The sequence below is a fragment of the Labrus mixtus genome, chromosome 2 (genome assembly GCF_963584025.1).
Source record: "Labrus mixtus chromosome 2, fLabMix1.1, whole genome shotgun sequence".
In the NCBI taxonomy this organism is placed as follows: Eukaryota; Metazoa; Chordata; class Actinopteri; order Labriformes; family Labridae; genus Labrus; species Labrus mixtus.
Window position 1 is genome coordinate 3,752,847 of NC_083613.1, and position 24,348 is coordinate 3,777,194.

Genomic DNA, 24,348 nt, shown 5'->3' on the forward strand with positions numbered 1-24,348 from the left:
TTTCGGACTGACTGACCTTCATTTCTTAAAGTAATGATGGCCACTCGTTTTTCTTTACTTAGCTGCTTTTTTCTTGCCATAATACAAATTCTAACAGTCTATTCAGTGGGACTATCAGCTGTGTATCCACCTGACTTCTGCACAACACAACTGATGGTCCCAACCCCATTTATAAGGCAAGAAATCCCACTTATTGAACCTGACAGGGCACACCTGTGAAGTGAAAACCATTTCAGGTGACTACCTCTTGAAGCTCATCAAGAGAATGCAGAGTGTGTGCAAAGCAGTAATCAGAGCAAAAGGTGGCTACTTTGAAGAAACTAGAATATAAGGCGTATTTTCAGTTGTTTTACACTTTTTTGTTAAGTATATATTTCCACATGTGTTAATTCATAGTTTTGATGCCTTCAGTGTGAATCTACAATGTCAATAGTCATGAAAAGAAAGGACACTCATTGAATGAGAAGGTGTGTCCAAACTTTTGGTCTGTACTGTATATATTTAAAAAACACATTTGTATCTTGTTATATTAATATACAAACTGTTCAGTCTGCATTTACAAACTGTTTGTCATTCGTGAACCTCACTGCATTTGTGTGTGGGATTTTTGAGACTCCTCTGCCGTGGTTAGATTCACAAATGCATTTTTTTCAGCAGGGAAATGTCTGTAGCCAATCAGATGTCTCCTTCCTATTCAGCCAATCACAGTAGTGTAGATTCAAGGGTATGATTTAATGTGATCACTTTAGTGTTACATCTGCGCAGACAGTGATTAGCCTAGCTATCAGACAATCTGATTAAGTCATCTTTAATCTGACCAGTAAATAGTCTCTGTGATTGTCGTACTATAGATGGAAAGTTGTTTATCGTGGTTATGACATGGCTATATGACTGCGTGTGGTTATGTATCAACACACATTCAACGTCATTCTGATGACAGACTAGCGGTCACTGTCACAAGTTAACATGGCCAGGTGTCCATCCACGGTACTTTGGGGCTTTCTCACATCGTTCAGACTGTTTGTGTCCAGTAACGTTAGGCCTACTAGTGTTAACTTTACATTTATATAGAATGAAATATATTTGTGTGTGCACTGAAATACATTTGTGAATGCTTCTGTGTGCATTTGTGAATATTGAGACTGATTTAACTCCACTGCACTATTTTCTCATTCAGCCTTATACATATTAGGTTTTGCTTATTTTGTGTGTATTATTGATATTTAATGTTGTGCTTTCTGAACATAGAGAGCACAGTTTACCTAAACTTTACTTCCTTGTGTGTGTGTGTGAGCATACCTGGCCAATATTGCTGTTTCAGATTCCTGATTGTGATTAGGGGGCGTAGCTGTGGTAGAAGTGAAGAGCACAAGCAGACCTTGAATCAGCAGCCCATCAACCTATTAAGGGGAAAGACGTGAATGCATGAAAAAAAAAAAGTTATGTAGTGCATTGAATGTATCCAAATGTTAATGAATAAAAGTGAAGAATCTCTCAATTATGCTTCATCAAAAACGAATAACTTGAGGGGGTTGGTTCCGCTCAGTTGGTAGAGCAGGCGCCCCCATGAATAGAGACGTAGAACCTTGTCACACATGGTCACAGGAATGACTCCCGATCCTGACGCTGTTTGGTGCATTCCACCCCCCCACTCTTTCCCCCCCACATTTCCTGCCAATCTTAGACTGTCTCGTCCCAATAAAGACCAAAAGCCCCAAAATAATCTGTGTTTGATCAACAAAATGAAATAGAAAATGAAGTGTTCAGATGTTTACTTTCTGAAGCCACGCTGAGTTTCAGACTCACAGATCCTCACTCTCCCCCTCTGTACCGTTCTTGCTTTGGTGTTGTGTGTCTGACAGACGGTTGACTGTTGCAGGCCAATGAAAGCACAGCTGGCCTTGGCTGTGCAGCGCAGACACTCAGGTCAGACAGGCTAGCACTGATGACGGTGCTGCTGGCTGCTGAAGTTCAAAGATCAACCCTTTTATCTCTTTGTCCGCTTCCACAAGCCTCCAGAAGTACCTGATGAAAGGTAGCTCTAATCCTCCAAGTATCTGAAAAAATCTCTTGGACAGGTTTAACCACCCCTTTCATATAAAAAAAAACACACAAGTTATATACTGTGAGCCATAATAATAAAATTCAGCTGATGTTGCAATAGAGCTTTAAAACCAAAACTATGAATACAATAACAATAAAATAGTGAAGGACCCAAGCACCAGAGACAAAGACAATAAATATTCAGGAGCAGTATTGCTTCCTGTTATTTTTAAGAACCATAAACTGGATAAACAATCCTTGTACCACTGATTACATAACGTTTTTCTGCTCTGCTCACTCTCTGTCCCTCAACTAGTAGTTGAGAAATATTGGCACAACAATGAGCCAGTGTTTGAAATTTACCTTTGATTTTTTTATAATATGATAAAAACATCTCCCTTTATTCGGTTGATTTGACTGTAGGCCATACTCGTCCGATCCCACGACGTACTTTAATGTGTTGCACACAGACTGAGAGCAGCTTATGAGATGCAGTGAACAGTGAGAGAACACTGAATGAACTGTATTTAAAAAAACAACAAAGACACTATTCATAATTTGTTTGGCAAAGTAAACATTTTTTTTAGAGCCACCAAGTGTGGTGGAGAATTTCCAATAAGGACCAAGTGGTACCTTTTTACTGTGCTTGCTGCATTAAATGAGAAAATAAAATCATTGTACATAAACGCAGGTGAAAGATAATAAGATTTAGATTTGTTTTTGAACTAGGGGCCGATCGTTCAGGGTAATGTGGCCCAGCAGCTTGGTATTTTTTTCTCTCTCTTGTTCACTCTGATTTGGTATTCTATTTCAGAGATTACTTGTAGCTCCATCATCAATAATTTGGGACTTGGGAGATTTCCAGTTTCCCCATCCTTCAAAAAAAGCGAGTTTTTCATTTTTGAGGTATGGTAAAATATCACTGGACACACAGCTCATGGTGTGTCTGACTGAAGAACCACACAGACTAAGGCAAGAAAAACACATGACTATACTGACTGAATCTCAACATAAAATCATTCACTTTGTTTTAGCTGCAGCCCAAATTGTATTTATGTCCATTTGTAAATATGTAATACTTTATTAAATCAAGCTTTTCCCTGTTTATAATAAGTGCTGTTGTTCTGTATCCCCCCTCATGTATCATCATGTCTTATATCTAATTAGAAAAGACGCAAAATAGTCCATTAAACTAACACTTCTTAACTCTAAGAGTCCTAAGCCTGAAGCCCGACTGAACACTTTGAATAAGGTGTTGGTTTCCACTTTATGGCATTAACATGTGTAGTGTCAGAAGTTGTGTGTGAAGCATGAGGCCACAGTCAGCTCGACTCCTAAGGATTGTGTTTTTGTTATTAAAACATTTTATTTTATGAAAGATCAGACAGCCAGAAAATAGAAAATAAAAACTAGAATTGACATTTATATCTAGATTAATCAAAAAATCATGAAAAATCGATTCAAAAGGTGCCAAGGTTCACATCGGTACTCTGAAAGATTAATTGCAATAATTTCATGAGCGTCAGCAGCTGCAGAGCGAGATTTTGAAATTGAGAAAATAACAAAAAAGACAAAAACTGTGTGCAAATATTACAAGAAGACAGAGAACTACACAAATATACAACCAACATGATGCAGCATTTAATCTACACCACAACGAGAAGCTCCTATCACCTCCTCTTGTTGAGAGAGAAAAACATGAAAAGGCCAAACCACACTGACAAATGGGTAGCAGCCCCTAAAGGAATCTGTTTCAGTCATAATTTGTCTACAGTCTCATTTTGTAAAATAAATCATGAGAAAATCGTATCGTGGCAGTATCCTGAATCGTATGTATCTCGAGTAGAGTGAATCGTTAAATCCCTATATGATCATTGTACATGTAATGAGGCAGCTACTCTTTTCTGCTTGCCTGTTCATTCTTCTCCATTTCTTTAGTTGTTACTGTGGATTCAATCAGTAACATGTAGCCCTGATATAAAGGCAAAAGGTGTCATTATATCAATCAATCAATCAATCAAACTTTATTTATACATCACCTTTCAGACAAATTAAATTGCAGTTCAAAGTGCTTTACAAGAGTGCAGAAAAGTTATTGATGAAAAAGTAGTTTATAAAATTCATTGCAGAGACTAATGCACACCAAAAATGTATAAAATGAAAAAATAAAATACAACACATAAAAGCAATAAGATGTTAAAATTAATACATAGGAGAAGAATATTTAAAATTGTAGTAGCACAGAGACAATAGACAAAAGACAATACAATAATGTTAAGATTTGAATTGATATAAAGCACTATATAAAAGCCAGACTAAATAAATGAGTTTTAAGACTGCGTTATAGTGTCAGGCTTTGCCTTGCCATCTTTGGTACTTCACGCTGTGAGGGACAAGTGGGAACAACAATTTTGAAAACACTTTATAATAATAATAATTAATTTAATTATAATAATAATTAATTTATAATAATTTATCCTTTATTAATCCCATGAGGGGAAATTCAATTTCAGAGGCAGACTGTCAAAAAATGTTCTCGGAGTGTTTCTGTTTAAACAGCTTTAGTATGAAACTAAAAGTTCAAAAACACAACAGGTCGGGAGTAAGATGATATTTGTTGGTGTGAGTGCTAATTTAGGCAATTTTGAAGAGCCATAGTTGAAATTGGTAGTTTGTGGTGGGCTGCCACTCTAAATGAACGCTAGGGGAGCTAAATTCTTTATTCAGGCCTTTGGAATTTAGGAGATGTATGTGCACTCGTTTTATTTCCTTAGAGCATGGGCGTCTTTTATGCGGTTCATCGTCCTGAGCAGTGTCTCTGCTCTGCTCATGTGTTCTTATTGAGACCGATCAGGCCAACACCCCCTAACTGATAAACCTCGGGGAAACACTGCCTCTGGTGACATTTAAAACTTTTTAAGTAAATGTTTATTTCACCAACTTTTTTCTCTTCTAAATAAGTTTGGTATTGCAACACATTTATAAAAAACCTTAAAGATGTAGCGTAATTAAATTATTTAAATGTTATATCTTTATTTAACCTCAGATTTAAGAAGGGGCACCACTTCCTTTTAAAGGAAGAAAATAACTTTAATGGTATAAGTTAATTAATTAATCAGTCAGTTTCATATCTAAGTTCTGGAAATGTTAAACAAGAAAACACACAGACAAAGTCCTGAATTTTATGTGTAAAATTTAATATAAAAAGGGGTAAACAATGAGGTATAGATGAAACAGATAAAGAATATGATTATTATGATCAGGATAATGCAATTATAATGTATGGTGACATTATGTATTTAGTAATGAGATAAGACGCGGTATTGTTTGAATGACTTACTCAGAAAATGGTCAAAAAGAAAAAGTTGATAAACGAATTTTGGGATTCTATTTGGATTTAAAGGAGGGCTCTGAATAGACACGACTCAAGACTTAATCTTCCAACACCCCTTGCCACCAGCAGTCTTACTGTGAGATGTGTTCAATTGAACTCCACCGGCTGGTCCCGCGTTTCAGTCTCTGGCAAGCGGTTCTTTTCAGGCCCAGAGAGGTCCACGGGCCAGATTAGATGCCTTGACACCTGGGTCGGAGTGTGCAGCTGGGATGGAGATTGTACGTCGGTTCAGCCGTTGTCTCAGAAGCTTCAAGAGGATCCCACAGGAAAAAATATTAAAGAGTCTTTTGATACGTCGATTTCCAATTCAGATTAACCGGATGGCCATCTTGATGAATCCAAATTAAGGAATTGGCGTTCAAAATTGAAGAGCAGAGACTTTGGAGAAGAAAGTTCAAAAACTTTGCTTGAGCCAGAAAGAATTGATGTTTCCAAAAATTGTGCGTGAAAAAGAAAGTTCGGCAGAGACTCGTCTCTACGGCACAAACTTAAAAGAAGTGATTCGGACCGAAGTCCGAAGAGAAGAGAGCAAGAGCTGAAGCTCTAAACTTCAAGAAACCAAAACTAAGAAGAACCAAAGATCTGAGCTCAGTGTGAGCTCTTATCAGCTGGATGGGAGGGGGGGGTCTGCAGGCAAAGAGGGGTGACTCCCATTCTGACCGGAGGACAATTGTTTAAACTAAACCGAGTTTACTCAATAAGATTAAGAATAAGAATCTAAACATATATACGTCACCATACATTCATTTCGGGATTATTTATCAGATCCACGTTGATGTAGGTTCACGTCATATGTTTAGACAAACATTTCTATCAGATTCATGTTGAGATGAAAATCACACCATCTGGGAACATCCTCAGTCAATCCCACCCTGTAGGTGAACAAAAACATGTTATACAGTCAACATTCTTAATAAGACATATTAATAAAGTAGGAAAAGAAATTGGTGTCTTTAAATAACACCATCTATATCTAATATCAAAGAGTATGCTTTATAACACCTCTAAATGTATAATTATGAAGGTTACGTATTCATGGATATTCTAACACTAGATGGCAATAGCGCTCCACGTCAAATTCCTATTAAACATAATATAACTCTTATTCCTATTCTGAAGATCAGATTTTGAGTTTAAAAAGATGATTATAATACATTCAATGTGACAATTACAAATATCTAGATGAAGAAAGACATAAATGTTCATTTGATGCAGAATTGAAAGCTGTGGTTTAATTCAGCTCTTCAGCAGTCCTTCAACAGATGGTCAATTTTACGACTTTGCAGAGACTGGTTTCGTAGAGAGTTAAATCATTGATCAGTTCCTTTGTTTCTTGGTAAAATAAACCCAGATGTTAATCCACAGTCCTGAGTCCTGCAGGAAGAGATGCTGTAAACGTGACTGCTGATAACGGCTACAAAGACGTTTTTACAGCTCATGTTTCTCCTGTGTGCATGTTTCTGGAGATCCTGCTGATCATTGCAGAGTTGAAACTATATTTTCAAAGCTTTGAAAATAAGACTTACATTTGAGTTAATCGGAATAATCATTAACTTCATAAAGTTGCTCGGTAATGCAGGAGTGTTGTATCGATATTAACCTGCAGAGATGAGTTTGCAGAATAAAAAAAAAGTCATCAAACATGCACACACACATTCACAGAACTAATAATGTCTCCTCATAATCACCGTCCATGACTCAGTGTGTCCATATCTAATAACTAATGTGTCCTGCAGTATATTAACATCAGATCCACTGAGAGCCCCCCCCCCCCAGCTGTTGACACAGCAGGAGCCTCATCTCCTTACCTCCAACACTGACCCTGAGTCAGCCTTATGTAACGGCTGCTCTTTACTATGCGGTCCTTTTATAGCTCATGCAGCACCTTGATCAGCACTGTGTTCTTTCTGTAACATGATAACATCTCTCCATCTTTTTTTCTATTTCCGTATCCGTCTTTCTCACGCAATGGCCGACTCTATTTTTCTCTCCTCTGCTCAATCGCTCTCCTCCAGCTCGCTCGCTGATGCTGATTGTCGCTGTAGTGCACTGGAAATGTCCAAGGTGGCTATTCTGAGCAAATTGCTTTGTGTTGCTGGAGGGACCTAATGAACTGGACTGGGGAGGCAGACTCGGCCTCCATAGTTTGTGGGGGAAAGTAATGATGGAGGCTTCTAATGGACCTTGCTGTGAGGCTCCAGTTTTTGCTGTTACAGCACAGAAATAACAATAACATGATAGTATAATATGTTAAACACTGTTTAAAGTTGTAAAATAACCATAAAGTTCACACTGATTTTTTTTTCTCCATCATCAGATCTGGATGCTTTCCCAGTACCAGATCTGAGCCAGAATTTATCAAGTTTCTCAGAGACAGAAAAATCAATCCTCGCTGACTGAGACTGACCAAAATTGGATTTTTGAGACTGTTACAAATGTTGGAGGATGAAATTTAATGATGACCAATATGGCTGTTGATATATAGATACTGTTTGAGCTGGAGTGAAATTAGAGCTTTCCTGTGGGGATTTTGAACAGATGTTGCGCTGATATGATAATAAAAAAAGGTCAGAGGGCTACTTTCTGAAACAAATGACGTTATGAAAGAATGTGCACATTATAGCAATGCTTTATATTCCCGCTGTTGAGATATTTTAGTATCCAATGGTGGCTGAACATGCACGGCAGGACAAACCATGTGATGATGCCACAGAGAATTTTTCTGGATTAACTATTCTTTAAAAAGTTTCCCTATCCCGTCATATTGGACAAAATATACACAGACACTAATACTTCCATGAGTGCGGCTGTGGCTCAGTGGTAAAATAGTCAACGCTCAACCAGAAGGTTGCGGGTTCGATCTCCAGCTCCTGCAGTCACATGTCCGATGTGTCCTTTGGGCAAGACACTTAACTTAAGTTGCTCCTGCTGCTTCATCAGCCTCCACCATCAGTATGTGAATGGGTAGGTGTGACATGAAAAAATCATTTTGAGCAGTCAGAAGACTAGAAAAGTGTTGAACAACCTTAAGTCCATTTACCATTTACCATATACCCATATAAAAGTTGGCCAAAATATCTGTCAGGCTAACCTTCTGACTGGCCAAACATGGTTAGAATTACCCATTTGTGGGCCTACTTGTTCAGAGTAAAGGCTTTTGATCTTTTTTTTTTTTTTAATAAGGAAATGTATTTCTACTGAAATGTTAGAAGAAGCCCAGAAATAATGATCAGACTGAGATGATGCAAGAGCAGCAATAACAACAAGGTTACTGAAAGACGGTTTTGAAACTAAATAATGTTTGACACTGACCTTGTACCTGTCCCTGCCGAAACAACAATGGTAAAGGTGCTCTTTGTTGTTAAATGATAAATGAACAGCTCTAGAACCAATATGATTTGATCAGTGAAAACCATCCTGGCATGCAACTAATCAAAATATTGTCATAAAGTTAACGCATACTCAACAGACGCAACCTAATTTCACCAGGGTAAATATGTGTATTGGTTATTTAAGTATTGTTGTCGATTTTGTATTTTCTTAATAGTTTGAATATACAATTTGGAAAGAAGGGTGAATTGTAACAAAATATCTTCAAATTTTATGCTCCATTTCTCAGTATCAATTTTTAAAACTTTAAAAATATTTCCTCTCACTCGGACTCGTAAGATAAAAGAGTTAAAGGAGAAAACACTGTGTAGGAGAAGACTCCTGTTTAGTGGAGAGGTTTTGCAACACAGTACAAGGGATTTTAATTGACTTTCTCTGGTGAGACCTGAGCTTAAACTTAATGAGAATTCTTTACTTTTCCCTCACTAGTTTCGATAAGTATACCTTAAGAATAAAAACATTGTCCTTAATCAGATAACATAAGATGTTAAGAGGGACAAAAGAGGGACATTTGTCTTGTCCTGTAGTTATAAGAGATTTTAAGAGTACATAAATATAGATCATATAAAGCATACATACACATAGAATCACCTTCCTGCAGCAGTGACATACTGCACGGCCCCTTAGCAAACAGGAGAGTTTCAAATCAATTTTTTCATATATGGACAATGAGGTTATTGTTCTTTATAACATATTAACAGCCATTGTCTCCTAACATAAATGTTTTGTGAGTGCTGGCAGCGGCCATTGTCTATACCAAAGCAGTTCAGTGTCTACAGCACTCAGCATCCTTGGTGCTAAATTGCCATCGCTGTCAGCTGTTTTGTCTAGACGCTCACTTCTCTCTTAGTTGAAATGAGTTCAACTTTTGGAACAACACAGTGTTGTCACTGTCTCTTCTCCCTCGCTGACAAATCCAAATCAAGAAGGGCTGGGACTTCTGAGCTCCTCTTTGTCAACATCGATGACAAAGAAAGAAACTCATTGGACTTGTTTGTTTAAGGGTACAGTTGTCATATATAGGTATATATGAAGGTATATTTATTCTATATTAATAAGTATATATATATTAATATACATGTATAAGATTCCTAACTTTCAAACAATGCAACACATGAAAAAACCTTGTGATTAATTTAGCATTTTTATTTTGTACACACACAGACTACGTTTCAGATCACTGAAAACGCACCTTTTGGAAAACTCTTTCCAAGGTGATTTTCAGAAACTCTGTTTGAGGTGTTTATGTGTAGACGGGGAAAAGAAAAGAGTTTTCGGCTTGTAACGGTGCGCCAGTTTCTCATCCATTTGGTGTCATTGTGTGACGCTGTCTACCTTCTTCTTTACATGAGATTAGAGCAATGGCAGACGTATACTACATGTCCAACTGGACTTTTTACATGTTTACACATTAATCTGTGCAACACATGACACAGTTGCTCTCCCACTATGTTGACGAGCAGAGGTGCCTGAATGGACAACTTTGTAAATGAAATGGTCATTGCAGAAAAATGGAGAGAAGAACATCGTTTTTGACTTGGCATGCTCATGACAGCTGTAACAGGTCATTTTGCATTTTGACAAAGATTCTTTAAGAACTTAGCGTGTGTGGACGGGATTCTTTTTTTAAACGGAGGAGCAAAACCTCCGTTCTCAAAGATACCCGCCTATGTGTGGACTATAGGCCGGAATCTCAAGAGTGACTCTGACATGAATACAGACCGAAGCTGGACTCTGATGTTTTTAGCAGTGTGAGCTCAGAGCCATTGCTAAATTCTTAAGTACAGCCATCTTCAGGTGACCATCAGTCACTTTGGCTTGTGGTGGTGTGGTGCTTTTGCTTCTCTTTAAATACACTCGACAGAGTAAGAGAGCTTTGGTATGATATTTATTGCACTAAAAGGTTTGTTCTCCGTCTCCTCTTCTTTTGTTTCAGGTTGTCAAAGATGCAGCAGAAGACCATAAGAGCCGGGACAGAAGGCAACTACAACACAACCCTCCAATTATCTTAGAGTGTGTGTTCGTGTGTGTGTGTGTGTGTGTGTGTGTGTGTGTGTGTGTGTGTGTGTGTGTGTGTGTGTGTGTGTGTGTGTGTGTGTGTGTGTGTGTGTGTGTGTGTGTGTGTGTGTGTGTGTGTGTGTGTGTGAGAGAGAGAGAGAGAGAGAGAAATGTAACATTCATGTGCCTTTAAAAGTGTATCTGTTGTAGACCCAAGACACAATCTGATTAACTGTATCTTTTTATGCAGTCGCTCTACATTTTAAACGGATACGGGTCACAGTGACTCTTTTTATATACTGTTCTCATTACATTTTGGGGTCACGCAGCTTTTTTACACTTGGAGCCTTGTAAATTAATAATAAAGGTCCCTGATCTGCTTCAAAGGCCTGGTCAGCTCTTAATATGTGTGGGCCTTGTGAATTATGCCTTATGTTGAATTATAAATAGAGTCGTTTCCATACGGCTGTGTATGGAAATAGCTATCAATGTGACATACACACAGTCACAGGCCTTGTTGTGACGTTCGCTGAGTGTCTCTCTTTAAATGAGTCAGACTTTGGCAGCAGGCAGCCCTGTGCCGGGCCAGTCCCAGCGAGGAGAGCGGAAACGAAGGATGGAAAAGGGGCTGACTCTGCAGGGATGAGGGCCGGGAATAGAAGTGGTCAGATGGGGCAGTATTGATCTGCTGGAGGAGTCAGAAGATCAGCTGGTGGAGAGCGTAAGGTCTCACGTCACTGGAACACATTGTGTACAGATACTGTACATGCAGTATTGACAGACTGAGGCATTTCAAGAAGGTCAAACACAATGGTTAAGTTGTGGTGAACTCACGGTCATATAGGGACTGATTAACGTGACCAGAATTTGTGTACAGGCGCTTTAAAAATCAAGTGGTGAACACAAATGTTAGGAAAAACCCAAAGAGAAGGCATTAGTTTCAGGTGCAACCATGCAGGTGACAATTTATGACAATGTTTTAAAAACAGGAGCAGCAACACTTTGAAGACCCAGATTTAAAAAAATGTCCCAAAAATAAAACCTTTTAAAACTGACAGTCTAAAACCTTTTAAAACTGACAGTCTAAAACCTTTTAAAACAGTCTTCACAACAAGCTAAGAGTCCGGCTAAAATACAGAATTAAAAGTCCAACTATAAAATAAGGAGATGATTAAAAGTCCACCCTTAGAAAATAAACACAATAAACAAGGCAAATAAATCACTTAAAATTATTCACAACAAAGAAATAAATATACTTAAAAAGATGGAAATAAAACTTTATATCTGCCGTGCGACGTAGATTCTTTGTAAGTAATGCAAAGAGGATCTCGATTTACTGTAATTCGGCTTTTGAGCCCCCCCTGGTGTTAGCTGAGAAAAGAAAGAGCCGTGTATACATCTGTACTCAGGGTTTACAAAGCCATGCACCCCAATGTGTTCTGAAGATGCATTGAGGGCTGAACACTCGGGCCACATACAAAGATGGACCAGGATGCTATTCCCCCATTGGTTTGGTTGTGTGTCGTGGACCGTCCCCTCAAGTGACATCATCTGCGGTAGCAATGTTGAGAACTATGGACAACAATACGGCCTATCAGGAGAAAACCATGACAGCTTTGGCTTCAGGTTTAAGTCACATATTTATCTTGCTACTATTTTTTTTATTTTTTTTACTGACTATGTTTTCATTTCAATTTTCTTTATTCATAATACACATTTTATTACCTAAGCCAAGCATGAATAGTTTTTTTAACATGTTCTTTTTTTTAATATATATTTCTGGCATTTTCTCTAATTTTTGCACTATTGAATAAGCACATAACAAATGTAGGTTGGAAATGCACTCACAGACTTTTGCAGAGTCACGATTTTAAAGTTTGTAGTAATTTTGAAACAATGGATATTGGATTTTAGCAGAGATTAACAGAAGTAGAATTCTCTTAATTACCATTTAACTGTTAAATTTGCCAGCTAAAAAAACCTCAGCTCAATGGTTTTTGAGGGTGACAATCTAGTTGATGACGTGTTCGGCAAACATAATGCTACCTCGGGTAGAATTAGCTGATGTGGTTAGTGTGTAAACTTTCCCATATCCCAAAGTAATCAGGACCAAGTTTTGTAAGCCTAACCCCCAATTCACATATACTCTGTGCGCACCGCGGTTTTATTACGGACGGCGTACGCCCATCCCCACTGGATCAGCTTCTGGATCTTGTGCACAGCGTAGCGCACACATGAGGAGCTGTACACACATCACGGGAGAACTACAAGATCACACGGGAATAAAGAAAAAAAACGTGCAAACAACATGTTGCTTTGTCTTTCTGAGGCTGATTTGTTGTTCGTTTGATGCCTGTTTTGACGTAAAGTTGATAAAGTCCGGGTTGTCATATTCTATCTAGCGTACTCCATCGAACAATGAATTGCAGCGCATTTGGAACGGAGCAGAGCGTAGTGGCGCCGGTGGCACGCTCTGTAGACAGACTGCGGTGTGAACACATGATTGGCTAGAGAGGCAGCTAACTACGGCGCTGTGGGCTGCAAGTATGAGTGAATTGGGGGTAACTTCTGACAGCTTTCAGGACTGACAAGTAACCTGTAATAAAGTTACACACAGCAAATGTGCCAGTTGTAGACCAGCATACTTTGATTTTCACTGTAAGATAACTTCACAATCTAATAGAGCTTGGCCTTTAAAGGCTTTATATGTGATTTTTTGATCCAGCAGATGTCGCCCTTGAGCACCAGCATGAAACCAAAACAACTCACGGTGCATTGTTGTGTTAGCATGCTAATGCTAGCGATCTTTATTATGCTCGTATCTTCACACTGCATGTAAATTTACCTGAAATGAGCGTGATCTAGAAACACAGTTAATCAGTGAGTACAGTATGTTATTCTTCTTTTCTCTAGTCCCTCAATTAAACAACTTTTATACTCGAGGGGAGGAGTCAGCCGGCCGTCCTGGTGATGTAAACAAAGTGAAGATAGGACTCTGAAAACTCTGAAAACATCACAGACAGTGGGACTCGGGTGTTACACCCATTGTAGACAGTCATGACTCACAGAGTTATTTTCAGAGGATATACTTGATTATTAGCTATATACCATTAGCTGATGGCCTACTGATAATCAGACAGACATTACACTTGCAGGTTCAATTTAGCATCAGCAAGGCTTCATCACAGAGAACTAAACATGTGTTTTCAATGTTTGTGTTTTGCTATCCAACAAGTAATTCTAAATTATCCATGGAAAATGTATTGTCAGAAGTAATTATTCTCACCCAACTCCATTCATATAACCTTTATACCACTTGATGTTAAAAGTAACTTCTCTGGGATAGATCTTTGCACAAATGATCTATCACTCCAGTCTATAAGGAGCTCAGAATGTGACAGCGTCTTCCTATTCTCTGATATCTTTAGTTCTAAGTTTTTCCATCTGCAATCCTTCAATCTCCCTTTTCACTCTCTGAGTTCCAGAGGCCCGGAGCACATTGAATCTTGAGTGGACATCTTTTCTTTTTTGGTTATTTAGAGATTGAAGACTCTTGACAGAGGGCAGCGACCCTGCTGTCCTTGTCTGACAACTCTGCCGCTGTGCTCTCAGCAACTTTTTTTCTACCCTCTGTTTTCTCCCTGTAACCTTTTCAACAAAGCTCGTTTTGGCTCACCCTCAACTTCCTGACTTCCTTATTTTTTTTCTTGATGGAGTTCAAATCTTTTCTCACTTTTATAACTTTGCAGTTCTTTTCCCTAAGTTAAAAATTGATTGGTTCCCTGAAGGTTCCTTTAATACTTTTATTGATTAAAATCAAGTGTTTAATGAATGTTAATCAAATGTGTTTTTTTTCTTTAAAGGTCACATATTATCCTCCTTTTCAACAAGTTTAAATAAGTCTAAAGCTCCCCAAAACATGTCTGTGAAGTTCCTTGTTCTAAATCCACTCTGATCCTATTTTATCATACCTATTAACCAACAAAACAGAGGTGATGGCCATGGCTGTCTGTAAATAAAAGAGGTGTTAATTTCTCTTTTACTTTAGTCAGCCAGCTCCAGAGATACTGAGGAATCTCTAGTGGTCTTTGAAAAGACACAACTATGAGGAGATGCAGGGGTTAGCTTAATGTCACATAAACAGCTGGTCAGGTGCTTTTCTGTATATTCATCTTTTCTTTTAAAACATCAATAGTGCTATTCAAAATGTAGAAGTATTTCACGATCAATTCAATTAGTTATTGAGTTATAGTCCATCGTTTTAATCAGAACACTTTTCTCTTCAATTCAAGTTATTTTTCTAAGTTAAGTCAAATACTGGAAATACATCAAAGATCAGTCTAACAAGTCAAGTATCAAAGATCAGAGACCCTCTAACTTTTAACTTTATTGTAAGAACCTGAAGTCAGGTTTCAGGTAAATCAAAACAACTTCAAAAATCAGAATAACTTTAATCTTTCTATGTGATGTAATATAAGAATGTAATATAAATCAAGTATATCCTCTGAAAATAACTCTGTGAGTCATGACTGTCTACAATGGATGTAACACCCGAGTCCCACTGTCTGTGATGTTTTCAGAGTTTTCAGAGTCCTATCTTCACTTTGTTTACATCACCGGGACGGCCGGCTGACTCCTCCCCTCGAGTATAAAAGTTGTTTAATTGAGGGACTAGAGAAAAGAAGAATAACATACTGTACTCACTGCTTAACTGTGTTTCTAGATCACGCTCATTTCAGGTAAATTTACATGCAGTGTGAAGATACCAGCATAATAAAGATCGCTAGCATTAGCATGCTAACACAACAATGCAGCGCGAGTTGTTTTGGTTTCATGCTGGTGCTCAAGGGCGACTTCTGCTGGATCAAAAAATCACATATAAAGACTTTAAGGCCAACCTCAAGCCATTCAAACAAGAGAAGTCCCGAGCTCATCAAACCACGTTTTAATTTGTTCCAAGCGATTTCATTTCGGTCTCAAGTAACAGACACATATTCAATTGAAGTGCCAAGTCTTTGGACACTGGTTCAAGTCATGTCTCAAATTAGTAGAAGTGAGCCAAGTCCAGATCCCTCCAATGAAGGTATTTGTTTGTCAAGTCTGGATGAAGAATCAGCTTTTGATTTTTTTAGACCTAAATCTGACCCACATCTGAATCTTAACTCTTAAATCTATTCTCCTGAACATGCAGACTTTTTCTCCTTTGCTCCTGGTGAGATTAAACTGTTTGTTACATGGCTCGATAAGTTCTCTGTTAAGCACAACTAAACAAACACCATCTCACATTTTGAGTAGTGTAGCACAAAACACTGTCACAGACTGTTGTCTGCTCTAAATCACAGGGTACAGATTTACTTTTGGTGTTGTAGTCCAAAACTATTTCCAATTCTTTCAGATGAATGAGCTCCAAGAGAATGAAGAGGCACAGTGCTTTCAGCTCCTTTTATCCCAGGGGTTTCCTCCAGCTGATGCTCACTACTTGGTTTAACCATCAACTTGTGTTTCATGTGGTCCTGAGCTTCCTGCGCTGTAAATCTCTGCAGATATAAAATATTAACAGGATATCTGTCTTTGTCTTCCTCCTGGAGCAGCTTCAGTGTAACTGGGACTCTTTACTCAGTGTGCCGCTGACCAAGATTAAAGGAGCATTCGTAAAGAAGCCTGGGCTCATATACAGGTAAACATGCATGTGTCTGTGCATATGGGCTGCACTTGGCAGCCGTTGAGAAGTATTTCAATAAGTAACTTAAAATAATTGCAACTGGTCCAGAATAAAGCTGCACGAGTAGCTCTCTCATGTGGTTTCAGATCAAATGTCAGTAAGAGGCATGAACGCCTCTCTTGGTTGGAAGTTAAACATAGATTATTATATTCACTCATGGTTTTCTTACGGAACATGATAACAACAAAAACTCCTTTTAACTTGTACAGAAGATTATCTTTCAGTGCAGACACACACCATTATCCAACAAGGCACGCTGTGGGAGGTTGTTTTACTCTTCCTAAATCAAGAACATCAGTGTCTCAACGTTCAGTAACATACAGAACAATGCTGGAATGGAATTCACTCCCAAGTAATGTTAAACAACAAAGCACTTTATACAGTTTTAAAAGAAGTCTTAAAGAACATTATCTACGGAGAAACTTTAGTCAGTACTGATAGGACTACTGGGCCTTTTTGTGTAACCATGTTATGTCTTAGATGCTGTAAATCAGACGGAGCCTTTGTGTGTGTCTGTTTCTTTTGGGTTTTTTGTTCATTTATGTCAATTGTCTATTATTTTTAGTTATTGAAGAAATGTGGAATGTTTGTGTAGTGTGAAAAGAATAATATATAATATGAATTTGTAAAATGTATTGTCACAATATAAACTGCAGACCCCATGAAGAATAGCTTCTCGCTATTCTGAAGCTAATGGGGATCCAAATAAAACAAACAAACAAAAACAAACAATCCCCAAAGTTAAATAACGTCCTTAAAGGCAATTCTGTCTTGGTGAAGAGTTTCAATCTCCATACTACCTAGCACATGAGGTCACTTTTTTGAGCCAGGCTGTAAACATGTTGATTCCTGTGGTAAAAACTGGCTTTTTTGGCTGTGGGCTTATGGCACTTCCGACGCTTCTGCAGCCAGCCTCAAGCGGAACCTCGAGGAACTGCACTTTTTTGTACTTCCTCATTGGCTTCATTTTTTGAGACTGGAGGTTGCCCCTTGTTTTTAGCACCTTTTTAATAAAATCATGCCATCAATATTGTTAGATAATCTTGTCATCTTTAAAAATGTCAATTCAAACTACTACACAATTTGAGTTATTGTTCTGTATTTAATGCCAATTCCCTCATCAGAGGCCAACTCACAGGTGACATTACATCACCATGAATGATCACTCAACATGACAAGGCAGGCTTTCTCCACAGGAGCTTTTTCAATCTGCTTTAGTTTTTTCTCGATCACAGGCAGGCTATAATTTGTTTTACTGTTTAAGTAGGCTCAACAACACAAAATTGTTTCGGTAACATCAAGTGGTACTGCTTCTGCATCTCGTTTCCTTATTGTCAGAAGAAAAATGTTTTTCCAAATCTTTTCCAAGCTCTGATTTCAGTGTTCACAGCATCAGTCTCTGGTAGCCAATCAGAGAGAGACAAGTTACCATGGAGCAGGAGGCCTGGCAATCTTAGACATAAAATAAATTGATTTCTTATCTAACATGTTTCAACCCATGTGGTGATGTATGATGAGAAAGGCAATCGATCCCTGTAACCATTACCATTAAAAGCTAATTGTATCTTCAAAAACAAAAAAAAACACAGAGATCCTCTTTCCTTTCCTTGTATTTATTTTTTACATGTACTGATTCTAGGCAGCAGATCATTTTAACTGCGCTTGCATTGGTAACCAGTTTTCATATGTATCATTTGTTGCACCTTCAGAGTTTACAACACGTACAAGAAGTGAAAGTCAGTGCCTTCATGCGGGAAGAAGAGCTCTCATCCCATCACAATAATGAATTATAATTGTGTTATTATAATCTATAAATGCTCTGTGCAGAATCTGGTGAAATCTATCTGAAGGTTGTCTTTACATCCACACCTTCCATGTAGTCTTTGTTTGTTTGACTTTTAATTAAATATTAAGAACTACAGCAGCATCAAGGATTGGTACAAGTTAAATACTTTAAGCACTCATCATTTCTTTTCTGAAGCTTTTATGAGAGCAGCAAAGGTCACACAACTACTTCCAGTCAGGTCTCTAACATGTACATGGTTCTTCAAGCAACAATTGCTCTTGTATTTTGATGTAAACCTTGATTCAGCAGACATTTCTTCACAGCACACATTTTAACTTGTCATGGCAGGAAAGGCACAGGTCTAACTAACTACATTAACGATGGCTTGGTTCCTGCAGGAGTATGTTTTTTTTTTTTATTGTGATAGGGTCCTATAACTGACACACCAAAAATGAAGTACAGTCATAATCAATATTATTATTACACGTGTTGTTCCTGCATTAAATAAAGGTCAACTGTGAATAAGGCCTATCAGGGATGTCATGATAAAAGGTTCTCTTTCTCCATTATAGAGCACTAGGCTCCATTGCTTGTTCATTAAGGTAAAGGTCAGTTTTACGCCCTCTCAAGGGGAATAGTCAAGAAAAGAGATTTTCAGAAGTCCCATCTTGGAGACAAGACCTGAGGCAGGATTTTTAATGAATCTGAGAGCTACCTGTGTGTGCTTAAAGGAAGGCGGGGGATTTTGGCAGTGTGCACAGGGCTGAAGTTGTCTTTCTATGGGACATCACTGCAGTAATTGGTAAGGGGGTCTGGGAGTAACAGACAGGGAATTGGTTTGGGCTTAACCCTTGGAGTCATTGGTTCATGAGGTTATGTCCTGTTCAAGGCAAACTTACACTTCTTTTCACACCTAAAGAACAATTCAAACACGACCGGATTTATTTTAAATTTTTGGGATTTCCCTTCCTTTGATTTAAAATTCTGTACATGAACAACAGTTAATTTCATAATTTTTGTGATGCTGCTAGGGATCATTTCTGTTTCTGTGCATCAAGAAATGCCACCTGTTTTGGGCAAATATGTAATGGGACTTTAAATAACATAAGTAAAATATACCGTAAATCAGCAGCTTAGGATTGCCAAATAACATTCCCCACAGAAAACACCAACAACTCATTATAACAAATAGCCTACCAGCAGTCTGTTAACATGAGTCTCAGCATTTCAAATCAAATTTGAATCTTACCGTTGATGATTGTCCCATGTTAGCCCTTGTGAGTTAATGAACTCAAAGGCATCCAATCTTGTTTTATTTTGAGTTGTTGTGGAGGAGGAGAATAGTGTCCACTGTGGTTGGCAGGTCAAAGGTTATTCCAGCAATGCCAAAGAAACATTCACTGCTGGAATAACCAGAATGCCCAGAGCAAGTACACCAAACTTCTGTTGTGAGACGATGCTGTGGCTAGCAGCCAAAAGATCCATGACTCTGTGTCCATGCCATCGAGTTCCCTGCATAGTTTTCATTCATTATAGACTTTCCTGGTGACACATTTTGTTTGATGTCATCCATCCTTATCACATGAAAATTCACTGCCTGAATTAGCCATGGGGAAAGGCGGTGATGCAGTGGTTACTTCACTTCACTTCACTATCTGCACTATCACTTCACTCTGCCCAGGGACAACAGATGGAAATTAGCTAGCTAGCTAAATCTGGTACAAAGCATCTCTTCTCTTCTGAGACTAATGTTTTTTTGTACACTGTCCCTGATTCAAATAAACGATTAAATGAAATTAAATTACAGCAAGAAGGTACTTGGTTCGAATCCCTGGCCGGGTGAATGCCTTTCTGTGTGGAGTTTGCATGTTCCATACTCTGTTGACGAATGAGGTTCCTGCAGCGTGTGTGCAGAGAAGAGAAGAAATGTCGAGAGAAAATGCAGCGAACACTCAAGAGTCACTAAACTTCCATAACCCTGTGTCTCACTGTCTATCACAGGCAGCCTATAATTTGTTTTACTGTTTAAGTAGGCTCAACAACACAAAATTGTTTCGGTAACATCAAGTGGTACTGCTTCTGCATCTCGTTTCCTTATTGTCAGAAGAAAAATGTTTTTCCAAATCTTTTCCAAGCTCTGATTTCAGTGTTCACAGCATCAGTCTCTGGTAGCCAATCAGAGAGAGACAAGTTACCATGGAGCAGGAGGCCTGGTAATCTTAGACATAAAATAAATTGATTTCTTATCTAACATGTTTCAACCCATGTGGTGATGTATGATGAGAAAGGCAATCGATCCCTGTAACCATTACCATTAAAAGCTAATTGTATCTTCAAAAACAAAAAAAACACAGAGATCCTCTTTCCTTTCCTTGTATTTATTTTTTACATGTACTGATTCTAGGCAGCAGATCATTTTAACTGCGCTTGCATTGGTAACCAGTTTTCATATGTATCATTTGTTGCACCTTCAGAGTTTACAACACGTACAAGAAGTGAAAGTCAGTGCCTTCATGCGGGAAGAAGAGCTCTCATCCCATCACAACAATGAATTATAATTGTGTTATTATAATCTATAAATGCTCTGTGCAGAATCTGGTGAAATCTATCTGAAGGTTGTCTTTACATCCACACCTTCCACGTGTGTGCAGAGAAGAGAAGAAATGTCAAGAGAAAATGCAGCGGACACTCAAGAGTCACTAAACTTCAATAACCCTGTGTTTCAAACCATCACAAGAATCTGTTCTGCTTTGGACTGTGACAACTTGAGGGGTATTTGGCATTTTGGCCGTACGTTAAAAGTGTGTTTTATTTTGCGTAAGTGTTATGACATCAATACTGATCCGTATTGCACAGACTCTGGTTAGAAAAGCACAACATTTCAGTGTCTGTCACAGGCGTGTTTTAGCTTCATTTGTGTACAATAAGAAAAGATGGAAACACGTTGTCCATGCTTTACAGTCTATGGTTATGACCTAAAGAGACATCATTAAATTTGACTTTAATGTACTGTGAATATTGTGATAGGGTTTTCTGTATAATGCTTTGAAACAACAAAGATGCAAAATATAATCCCTCATCCATTATTGAGTGCTGAAGCCTCTTGAAAACTATGGGCAGAGTTGTGTAAAGCATGAAAGGGATGCAGAGACCACATTGTAAAACCATAGGACCATTTCCGGCCCCATCACAAGACTGATTTGTTCTCTTGTGGTTCTCAGCCATGTTTTTTTCTTTTTTACATTGCTACAGCATGTGGATGAAAAGGTGAGCATGTAAGAAATGCTTAAAATGTATTTTGTTGTTTTGTATATTCTCTCTTTCCTTCCACTTCTGCATCTTTGCTCTTATGTTCTCAGTAAAGCCGCACTATCTGAGGAGATCCCGGGATTTTCCTCCCGCTTGCATTTAGAGTGTCATCTCTCTGTGTCTTGTCATTTCGAGTTTTTGCAGGCACATGGCTTCTGTTTGGCTTTCACTCAGTTGCTGCTGAATCATCGCTTTGATTCCCTTCTCTCTGTCTGTTTTCCTCCATCATCCGCCAGCTTCAGTCCCCCGTCGCTGATCCAAAGAAAAGTTGCAGCTTCTCTCTGCTTGCTTATGTAATGCCAACTTATTTATATTTTACATTATGTAATGCTTTTTTTGCTGCAGTAGCAATACCCAAAACAATATATTTGCCAGTAAGGCTTGATGCAGAGATGAATCATGTGAGTTAAACAATCCTCACTGCTAATGAGAGGCAATGTGTTTGTCATTACCATGGGAATATGTGTTAGCATCACTTCCTCACTGCTATGGTACCAAGCTCTTTTGGTACTTGCTTTCATGATTAAGCCTGCTAGTGTGTAGCCAGCATTTAGCAAAGTAAATGGTTGCTGGCTAATTGCTGGCTCTGCATTACCATTTAAACACCACAACGTCTAATCTAGTGTTTTACACCTGCAGCTGGGATGTTGCTGTGAAGTTTGATTTAGTTGCATGACTGCATCTCAGCATTTCAAACCACATTTATAACTTGCCTTAAAAAATGAGGGCATGAAGTTTGAAACATAGATTTTTTTTTTATTGGCAGTGAGGGGTCTAGCTAAGGGAAATCATTAAGCCATTACGGGAAATGTAGGTCTCAGGGTTTTTTGGGGGTTTTTTTTTTTTGGGGGGGGGGGGGGGGGGGGCTCAGGAGGAGTCAGGATATCTGACTCCTCTACAACCTTCATTTACAATCCCACTAAAGCAGATACAACATGATGCAGAAAACACTTGGAGTAACTGCTATTGTAAGAGCCTCTTTGAAATACACTAGGAATTTGCCTCTAAGTATGGACGTTCGCCCTTAAAATATATACTCACTATATAGGGAGTAGAAAGTAGGGAAAAAGTAATTTCAGACAGCTTCGGTCTTCTAAATCCTGCTCCCTGTGTTTTCAGAGTGTTTCCTGCCTATGTGTGAGTCCTGCATGACTGAACTCACCTGGGTCCAATTCTCCCCTGATTGAATCTGTATTTAATCCCTGAATGTCCTCCTCATGTTGCCATTTTGTTGTGTGTGAACAGAACCATTTATTTTATTATTACAATCAGATAAGCCGTTGTAAAGTCCTCGTTGTAATATTCATGAGTCGTTTAAATAAATGAAAAAAAGTGAAATGAAAACGAATCAAACATATATGGTTTCCATTGAATTGTTTCAACAACTGTTGGATGGATTGACAAAATATGTGACTTGTCAAAACTTTCATTTGTAATTGCTAACGCAGCCTCCATAATTCTCAACTGGGAAAAAGGCAGAAAAAAGGCGCAGAGAACACAAAAAAAAAAAACGACCCCAAATCACAGAGATGCCGATTCGCACGGGACTAATATTATCACATAACCTCTGTGTTTGGCGAAATATGGTAGGTCATTTTCGGTGGAATTTCATACTTTTAAATTACGGACATGGCAGATTCGCACATGATTAAGATCACAGACGACCTCCACCTTACCTTTAACTCTGCTCGTCCCTTAACATTTCCTTGAAAGTCATCATCAAGTGAAACTTCTTTTTTTTTCAAATACTATTTTTTGGATAAAGACCTGTAAAGCTGATGAGGTTAATCAACTTTAGCACTAATTAGAACTTATTAGCAACTGTTGGAATATGAATGGACTACATTGGATAACTTATTTTAATACTAATTATACATGCTAAACACTAATATGCAAAGCATACATTATCACAGAGGACATGGTGTTGGCATGGAGATAAAAGCAAACAGGTACAGTCTGAGTAAAGTCTTGACAAGGTGTGTAACACTTAAATGTTTCTCTTTAAAGCCACTAAAGACTCCAGCCCTCTGTGATCACTTTTAATAAAGGTTTCATCATCACAAGATACCTACAATCACAACTCAAAATAGCAAGTTTCAAGTGTATGCAGGTATTAGTTTCTAAAAATGCTTCAAGAAATTCACAGCTGACCTAATTACTTAGCACATGCTTTGCCGATTTCCCCAGATGGAGGTGAGTTGAATGGGCAGGTGTGTGTTACTGTGTGAAGGTGTACGTGTGGGACTGCTATTTTGATGTCACTTACGTGCCTGCTCTCCAAGGAGGCTATACGTGGAGGGGTGAGCAAACCGGCCTCACTGAATGGCAGAATTGGGCCAATTAAGATGTAACTAGAGCATATACACACAACTTCATACACACAGAGAGAAACATGACTGCTGGAGCTGTGGCTCTGACCTGACCTGACAATAGCCCTGTGGACACACCGTTGTGCTTTTCCATACACACATTTTTATTTCTGTTCCACATCTAGCAGGCACTTAAGCAGGTACTCTGTCTGTTTTCTGTCTACAGACACACACACACACACACACACACACACACACACACACACACACACACACACACACACACACACAGACTGTATGCATACAAATCCGCTGCAGCTCTCTGTCCTCCCCTCCCTCTCAAAACAACATACTCACTGCAGCACTCTTTCCTCTCACATAGAACACACACATGCAT

At 38.5% G+C, this 24,348-nt stretch overlaps 1 protein-coding gene across 1 annotated transcript in view; it reads left to right on the top strand.

The window, feature by feature from the left end:
* Nucleotides 1-11,229, top strand: part of LOC132981426 (endonuclease V-like) — an 85,881-nt gene extending 74,652 nt beyond the window's left edge. The window contains exon 9 of the mRNA XM_061047450.1: nt 10,764-11,229. The gene's annotated coding sequence lies outside the window, so the exon portion shown is untranslated. The remainder of the gene's footprint in view (nt 1-10,763) is intronic.
* Nucleotides 11,230-24,348: the final 13,119 nt, after the last annotated feature.